General features: G+C 31.3%; 1 long non-coding RNA gene across 1 annotated transcript; it reads left to right on the plus strand.

Moving 5' to 3' along the window:
- Nucleotides 1-419: 419 nt before the first annotated feature.
- On the plus strand, nt 420-6,186 carry LOC139905661 (uncharacterized). The gene is made up of 2 exons (XR_011780617.1): nt 420-3,628; nt 3,869-6,186. It is a non-coding gene; the product is annotated as an uncharacterized lncRNA (long non-coding RNA).
- Nucleotides 6,187-9,477: the final 3,291 nt, after the last annotated feature.

Raw genomic sequence — 9,477 nt, forward strand, 5'->3', positions numbered from 1 at the left:
TTCAGTATTCATTATTTTCAAAAAAATATTAAGAGTAAATCCTGGCGCTGGCTCTCGCAGATGTTATAGAATCATTTTAATTATATAATTCATCAGTTAGATAGTGTAAATTATATATGAAAACATTCATAACTCGAGGCCTGTTCTATATTTATCTTTTCATTGAAAAATTTAAAATTGGAACTATTTCCAATCAAAATTCGGTTTTCTATATAGTAATGATACAATCAAATGCATACACAAGCCTATAGGTATTCAAAGGTTTTAATTTCATAAGTATGAAAGTTGTATAATCTACAACTATGCAGCTACACCTCAAGCTTAGTATTGATAAATTGTCACATCTTATCTGACATCCGATAGAATGATAGTTTTTCTTCAACTAGATACATAATATTTACTAAGATAAAAGGAATTATCCTGAGCCAAGAATGTCATGGAATTTATTTTTCATAATTTATAATTTCGGATTTGTAATAATTGAAAGACATGCTGCTAAGTCAATCATCTCGTTACCCTGATGATTAATGTTTGTTATGGAAAAAAAAAGGATGACTCGTGAGAGACAAATTTATTAAATGAATTTTTTTTTGAGTTACTTATAAACAGGGCTCCACGGTTTTTAAGACTAGCCATTAGCCAAGAGGCTTGCCATTTTTTTTTACCAGATCTGTGTTAGTGAAAAATCAACTAGCCATGAATACCAGAAATATTGGATCATTTTTAGACTATTATAGAGGCACTTTTGTTTTAAAATATGGTTAGATTTAGAAGTAAGAAACTATACACTATATTGCAAAATTTCTCTTTTAAAAATCATCCATATTAATATTTGTTTTCAATGTATATTCAACTTATGAGACGTTGACAAAAGGTGTACTAATGATTTCAATACAAAATTGTGTATGCTATATTTAAGATATATCAAAACATGGTAGACATAGGCCACCCTGCACTAGTTCCAATTGTTTTTTAACTTGCCATGAGCTAGCGTGACTGTCGAATATTTTTATAAATAGCTTTGAAAACAGTTGCTAATTACAAAATAGCGACTATGTCTACTTTTTATAATATATTTTTGGTATTTACCTAATAAAATCTGAATATTTATTAACCATTGAAAAATAAATATTTTTATATTTAATAAGTAATTTAATTATTTAGGAACTATGTAGAATGTATTTATTATTTTCCATTTTATTTAATTTGAAAAGTGGGTGCTTGGGAAGGTTAATAGAAATACAAGGTTATACCATAACGCGTGTACGACTGATGCGTGACTTCCCCCACGCTTTTAATATTGACGTCATACTATACGAGTGGTTGTGTGTTTTATCAAAATCTGTTTTTCTTGTCGAGCAGTCTGTACGATACATTAAATTGAAAATTCCAGCAATAGTGATGTCATTTACTATAAGTGGTTGCGTGTTTTGTCAAAATCTGCCTGTCTTGCTCAGCAGTCGGTACAGACATCAGATTGAAAATTTTAGGAAGCCCGATTACATGATGGTGTAACCTTGTATTTATATTGACCTTGGGAATACCCAACAGTAAATTTTCAAAATAATATGGTACAACCGTGCGCAGAAAACTGCCCGTATATCTTTGAAACTTATTGATGAATAATAACTAATTATAAATTTGCTTAATATTATTTTGACAAATATCCAAGCATATTTGTGTGTTCCATCCTCCAAGGGAGTACCTTCAAGTGTGAGTAATATTATTGTAATACAATTTCCTTGAAATCCAATCCAATCTTCTAAGATATGGATTGATAGTGTTGTGTCTTGACAAGGTTGATGATACAAACTATTAATTACCAGAGATCCAGGAACGACCGAAGAGAAAGAGACGTGGAGGAATAATACAGATTTAGGAAAGCTCGCGTAGGGAAAATTTGTATAGGGAAAGTTTGTAGTAGGATTACTCGCCTTGGGAATATTCGTATAGGATAGACTCGCCTCCTTTTATTCATTCTAAATAATACCCGTCGTTATCTTTATTGTATAACGCAACCTTTCTTCCAAAAAGAAATAGAAAAGAGGCACGAAATCATCTGGCAGTTAGCTAAATAAGTCAATCATACCAATTGATATAAATCTCGTATGTACTCCTAGACTATCACCATCATATATTATTTCTTCACCATTTTAAAATATATTTTTTTTAATATCTAAATCTACATTGTATTTTATTCGTTAGATTATTATTGTACTGCTTAATAATATAATGACACAACATTTGAGTAGGGAAAATGTCCTTATACTGCAAGTCCTCGTCGAATCTCAAGTCATGTACAAGTCCTTGAATATTTTCATCGAGTCCTCAGATGCCATTCAAGCTCATTTCAAGTCCATTATTATAATACAGAGTTCATAGTGTTTAGGCTTTTTCTGAGTCCGCGATAAACTAACTTTGGAGTCCAAGTCGAGTCACAAGCCTCGAGTCTATGTTCCCACTTCTGGCAATAATTGACTATTGTATCTTAAATTATACATTTATTATTATAATGACAATTAATGAATCATAAATGTATAATTGGTAACTCCTCTTCTCTTTGAAGGGAGATTTAAAACAGGAAAAATCAAACAACAAAATAGTTCTTCTTTCCCTAAAGCAATTTTATTTTTTAGAGTTTGAGGCGTGCTGCAACGCAATTTATTAGGTCCCAGCTTATTCAAAGGATATTGTGTATTAATTATTAGTTATTACTGTTGTGATACTTAGAACTTTTAATAATGTCATTAATTATATGTGTGTGACTCGTAAAAAGTAAAGGAATCAGTTCCTGAACAGCAGCAAGTCTTCGGGAGTCCTTATTTCTTGTTTCTAATCACAAGACGGACTTTTATTTACTTCATTGTCGTCATATGGGATTAAAGATGTTTAATTTTATTCCGAAACAGCAAGTTTATTTCCTTATAGTGGTGGAGGATATCCCCCTCCTTAGGGAATGACTTTAATTAGAGGAAGACGAAACACACCAATCTGACCCCTCATTAATTGGGATGGGCCTTTTTGACCTTAAAATTTATCAAGGAGGGTTTATTAACCTTGAAAAATTTGTGACATACTGTATATAAATATTCAAAGCAAACAATAAAAACCAGCACACGCCCTTGAGCTATCAGCATCACTTTGCATGCGTTGCTTGAAATCACTCAATTTTCTTTTAGGTGCACACGAACTTATTAAGAGTACTTGAAATGATCAGAAATGAACTTGTAATGTTCGCTAATGTAGATTATATAATGAATAATGCAATATTATAATAAAATGATAGATTTGCCGTGACACTCCGCCCCATGATGCATTTAGCAATCTTATAATTCATATATCATAATTCATAAGTTATGAATTATGATATATGAAGGTTCATAATGAAAGGAAAATTCATTTTAGGGAATTTGATTGTCAAGAAAACGTGTATAACGTGTAAACGTAACAAATGCGGGATCATGCATCATTTGTACTTTTTTTGACACCCCTTGTTTTAAGTGCCTGTTACCAAACTGATCCTGTATTACAAAGAACCGAGACCGAAACCGTTGAAATGAAAGAACCGGGACAAGGACCGATGAACCTGAGCCAGATGATAGAGTCATCTTGTGTATTTACTCACAGGGTAGGTTTGGAACACAGAAAATATGTATATTTTTATTTTCTATGATTTTGAGTTGCCAATTTTAAAATAGATGCAAATTTGCAGCTAGGATCTCTAAATATTATAATTATAACCTAAAAAAATATTCGAATCATACTCTAGAAATTAAATTTAAATTCTCAGTTCCTAAAATAATAAATACAAATAAACAATTTTACTAAAACTACTCACATATGAATATAAACTATTCTTAATTTATAGTTTGGAATAATATTTTGTAATCTTGGGTCTAAATCCAACCATTTGAATTATGGAACTCCAAATCCATTTGAATAATTGTGCAAATACACTCTGGTATACCAAATTTATGAAGTAATCACATTAGTATCCGAAGATCAATATAATAAGAATAATATTTCATATTAATTAATTATTCAAGAATGAAACTTACTACATAATGGTCTGGAACAAATACTAACTGAAGTTGATACTTTACTTTTGAAGGACAAATTCATCGATTTAAATAATTATTTTAATAATATTATGAACATTTACGTTAGAGAACCTTTTAATATAAATGTAGTTTGATTTTGAATTGTATACATTCAGTCAAGCTATCATTTTTTGCTATTACGAACCAATTTTTGGGATTTCAAATATTATCTCAAAATGAAAGAGTTGCTTAAAATACCAAATTATGTTGAGTTAAAACTGGGATATAATAAAGATTATTATCATTATTATATCCCATGATAAAATTACAACTACAACAAATATTATAATTGTACAAAGTTCACAAGAGCTCACCATTTGGAATTTATCATCAAAAATTATGTTTATCACCACAATAGGTTTCGTGAGTGGAACTTGTGTTCCTCCAGAGAGTATTAGAAATCATAGCATAAGAATCGTGCCAACAAAAAATAATATAACTAATAATAATATTGGTAAGAAGAGGTAGACAAAATCTCTGTTGAAAACTTCAAATTACTCCATTTCGATCGAATAAATATTGGCATTGAATGAGTACTACTGCAAGGTCATCCACAAAACAGGAAAATTTAACGTTGTGGGTGACACGGTATCATTAATCAAGGCTTTTAGCTCCCGTACGCCCTCAAGCATTCCTATTTCTCGACGATGTCGTCAAAGATCTACAATCAAGAGATCCCCTTTGTTTGGAATACAAATCAAAGCATTTTACTTCTAAGGGTTTTAGGGAGGTGACACTTATAGGTGTTGGAAATCAAAGTAGTTATACTTTTTAGAGATATCGTTTTATCGGAAAAGCTTTGCAAGATAATTTTCGATATGACTCACGGATTGTCAATTCCTGGCTTTAAAATAAATCTCCGCGAGATTTCTAACACGTTGGTTGGGCTAAACTTGATAGCAAATATCCAATTATGGGGCGGAGGGATATTTATCATGCCTGAAAAACAATCCTGGACTTCATACCAGACACACAGGATTAACTCCTTTTGACCAAAACTATAGTCGATACTACAATCCACTTCGAAATCATTGGACCGTCTAAAGTTTTCCGATTCCTTCTGACTATCACCTATTGGGTATATGGGTGGACTAATGGCGCTCCTAAATTAATTATATCACGGCTGAGACAGCCACTAACACCTTTGCTGGATGGGTTTCGAAATTTAAGATACTACATTCAGCCCATTCTTATAGAGGAGCTCTATTTACGGGAACATTGTGGAGACGCTTGAGACAACACCTTAGGTCAAACAATTTATTTACACGTACCATATGGAATCCTCAAATGTTTTAATCGAACGCTGAAGACATCGATTGCCACCAGGATGAATATGGAGGGAGTGTCTTTGATTGAGTTTTTGTGACCCTTTGTTCTTCTTGATCTTAGAAATTCAGTACGTGCAATCCCAGGGCCATGTTTCTCCCCCATGGATAATGTGCAAGGATCGGCTCAAAGGCTTTCCTTGCCATTAACAGAATCTCAAGGTAGTCCTAACGACAGACACCTATTCGAAAAACTCATAAAAATTGAACATAGACCATCTGGAATGGTCGTAGAGCTTCTGAGAAGAGTGGAATCTGCTATCCAGTCTCTGGGACAAGCTTCTTAAGTATTTATTGAGAACTAGCCGATAAAGCCTACCGTGGTGCCTACTAACCCTGACCCTTCAAAGTTTTTAGTCAAAGCATGGTCAGATTTTTAGACTCAGTTACAATTGATAGATTGAAAATAGCTTACGGAATGGAGGATATACTCCCGAATTTTAGAACTAGTAACGAAGCATCTTAGGTTAGAATCTGCATCTAAGTGTCCTATATTATTATGGAATACAGTTTATTTTATTCTTTTATCACTACTAATTTTATTTAGATATTTTCTGTATTTTATTTCATATTGGTACATATTTTATTTTTATGACTCATTCACATTTTCAGATAATATGTCATTTAACATTTTATTGCATTCCCTTAGACTTAAATTCTAGGGCCAGTATTATGGGATCTAGTATGAGCTATTAGAACGGGATAGTTTATGTTCTAGATTATCATTAATGAACTCTCAATAAAGTCATTCTATGTTTAAACCTTCTACAGTTAAATCCCTACATATATATATATATAAAAGTATCAATACTTAATTATCCCGGTATTTTGTTAGAATAGTTGTTGAATCTAGTGTGATTGTTAAGAGTGAAAAAGCTGATGACTTTAATTACAAACAAGTCTTCTTAAATCTTAAAGGCTCTTAGTAGAATAATATACAACATTTGTGTAAGAATAAATTTAGTACCGATTCAGTTATGAATATAAATATTTAATTATTATGAAATAAATTACTTTATTTTAAATATAATTATACTTTGCTATTTCTGCTAAATTGCACACAATGGGAACATCCACTGTGAACTTTGGTCTAATCAAAAAGTCATTGAAGTGAAAAAGAAAATATAAATGTATTTTAATTAATAAATAGATGTGAATTAGAATTTTTCCTTCTCAGTCGTTAAGATTAATATATTTTAATATCTTGGGAAAAGTTGCACTTTTATATGTCTACTTATGATGAATCTTATGATGTGTCTTCAAGCTTCCTAATCGAGTAAAAGAAATAAAGCAGGAACCACAGTGGAATTTTTTAATCTTCTCATGAAGAGCTTTAGTATGCCTCTTCAAGTCTCCTGATTGTGTAAAAGAACTGCAGCAGTAGGTACATTTGAATTTTTTAATCTTCTCATGAACACCTTCAATATGCCTCTTCAAGTCTCCAGAGCTTATAAAAGAACTAGAGCAGTCACTACATTGGAATTTTTTTATCTTCATATGAACTCCCTCAATATGCATTTTCAAGCTTCCATGTTGTGTGAAAGAACTAGAGCACAAAGTGCATTTGAATTTTTTTATCTTCTCATGAACAGTTTCAGTATGCCTCTTCATGTGTCCAGAGTTTCTAAAAGAACTAGGGCAGTGAAGACATTTAAATTTTTTGATCTTCTCATGAACACCTTCAATATGTATTTTCAAGCTTCCAGAGTGTGTAAAAGAACTAGAGCAGTCACTACATTGAAATTTTTTTATCTTCTCATGAACACCTTGAATATGCCTTTTCAAGTCTCCAGAGCTTGTAAATGCACTAGAGCAGTAAGTACATTGGAAATTTTTCTTCTTCTCATGAACACCTTCTATATGTCTCTTCAAGTGTCCAGAGCGTGTAAATGAACTAGAGCAGTCAGTACATTGGAAATTTTTCTTCTTCTCATGAACACCTTCTATATGTCTCTTCAAGTCTCCAGAGCGTGTAAAAGAACTAGAGCAGTGACTACATTGGAATTTTTTTAACTTTACATGGATATTGTGATTCATTAGATCAGTAAAACCCCGCTGTGACGATGGGGTAGAAGATAAGAAAATAGGCAAGAATCACTTGAATGTCGATCCTCAATCCTTCTCCGAATCCAACGAGGACTTACAATTATAACTCCACAACAAATATTCAGGGTTACTCTCCGTCTTCTATGTAGACGAGCTTGCAAATGTTCAATCTAGTTTCGTTTATATTAATGATGATAACTTCACCTTGTATACACCTTACGATAAGCATTTACTAATTAGCATCACTGACAAGGGCTATATAGAGGGAACCATGAATAATAACAGAGCGACGAAGCTTTATTGTGGAGGTTATGGTTGTTATTGACTCGAGAAGACGTCAGCTGTTGTCCTAGTATTTATGCTATAATAATCAATGTTATTCACGGCAAACGTTCATATAACAGATACTAAGAGACAAGTCAGGGAACAGTTTACAGTATCAAGGAAGACCAGAACCACAAGTCTTCCTTGACCGTATATATGTATTTGGAGAGTAACAGATTATATATTCTATTCTATTATTGTTCAGGGAACACTGAAATGAACATGGAACGCATTCTTTTTTTTCTTTTTTACATGACTGCAAAGAAGAAATGAATAATTCATTTTTTATATATTCATTCCTAATGATTATTCTAGTTTTTTGTGAACTTGGTTAAAGTTATAAACGTATTTTTGTTTTCAACAATTTTTAATTGTTATATATCTACTTTTATTTGGTAATAATAAATCTTAACATATACATATAGTGTGTAGGGACCTTAATTATAAATATATATATAATATATATCCATCACATATATATATTACATTTTCACAGGAATGATTTAATAAATTTATTAACAATTTCATCTAATAAATTGATATTTTGCATTTATTCTTTTAGACAGAATGATTTGCAGTTATCCAGGTATAGGATTGAAACTCATTAAAATCATAGTGAGGAAAAAATTGTTGAAGAAAAATATTATCTTCATAAGTTTCAAAAAGATCCTACAATTACTAAAGTATGGGTCAATTCCATCAGAAGAAAAAACTAAAAGCCAAATCAATATTCAAGATTATGTAGCAAGCACTTTCCTATATGAGCTTTTATTCATGTAAGAACGGATACAAATTCAACTCGGCAAAAAATATATAATCCACTTAAACGATATAAGTTAAAATCTGATGCTGTACCAATAGTACTTCCGGATTTTCCAAAAAAAACATGGGAAAACAAACTTTGCCTGAAAGGACAACAACTTTATCTACTTCTACTAAAAGATTATTCTTTAGAAAAGGCATATTTATATTTCAAAGTAGTTAAAAGTGCATTGTTATTTTTTTCAGATTTGAGCAAGATAGACTTCGTCTCAATTCTCAAATTGAACGTTTATTTCAAGAAGATGAATTAAAAAATTTCACGGATATAAAAAAAACCTGGATAAATCGTGTTTAGCCAAAGGCATTAATGTAATATATAATGAAGATTTCGTCATGTTTTATGCCTTATCATAACAGGATCGTGTTCCTTACATTTTGTTTGCTTTAAAAGTGAATAATGACCTCTCTTTCTCAATTTTTTCAAGAGGACTTCCTATACCTATTGTCGAAGTGAATCGTATATGTTCATCAAAGAGTCTGATATCAATAACATTTTAGCATATTTAAAAAATAAACAGAATGAACTTAAACTATAATTCAAGCATAAAGTATGCCATTTGAGATATTGGAAGAAGCAGTACATCATCAAGACTTTAATGAGAAAAATCATATACGAAGATACTCTCCTGAATTTTTAGGAATTTCAATACTTTGGCACAATACAAGACCAGTTTTATATAATCAAATTAAAGAATATGGAATTATTTACTTGCCATCTGAATCGCACATAAAAAGAATAACAAGTATGTTCTCCGTTGAAGGAGTTCCAGTTTCAACATTTGATAATTTAAAATCTAGAGTTAAATTATTGGAAGAAAAATACAATTATGTTTCTATAATAATTGGCAATGTTTATTCCT

This window comes from Lepeophtheirus salmonis, chromosome 6 (genome assembly GCF_016086655.4).
Source record: "Lepeophtheirus salmonis chromosome 6, UVic_Lsal_1.4, whole genome shotgun sequence".
Classification (NCBI taxonomy): domain Eukaryota; kingdom Metazoa; phylum Arthropoda; class Copepoda; order Siphonostomatoida; family Caligidae; genus Lepeophtheirus; species Lepeophtheirus salmonis.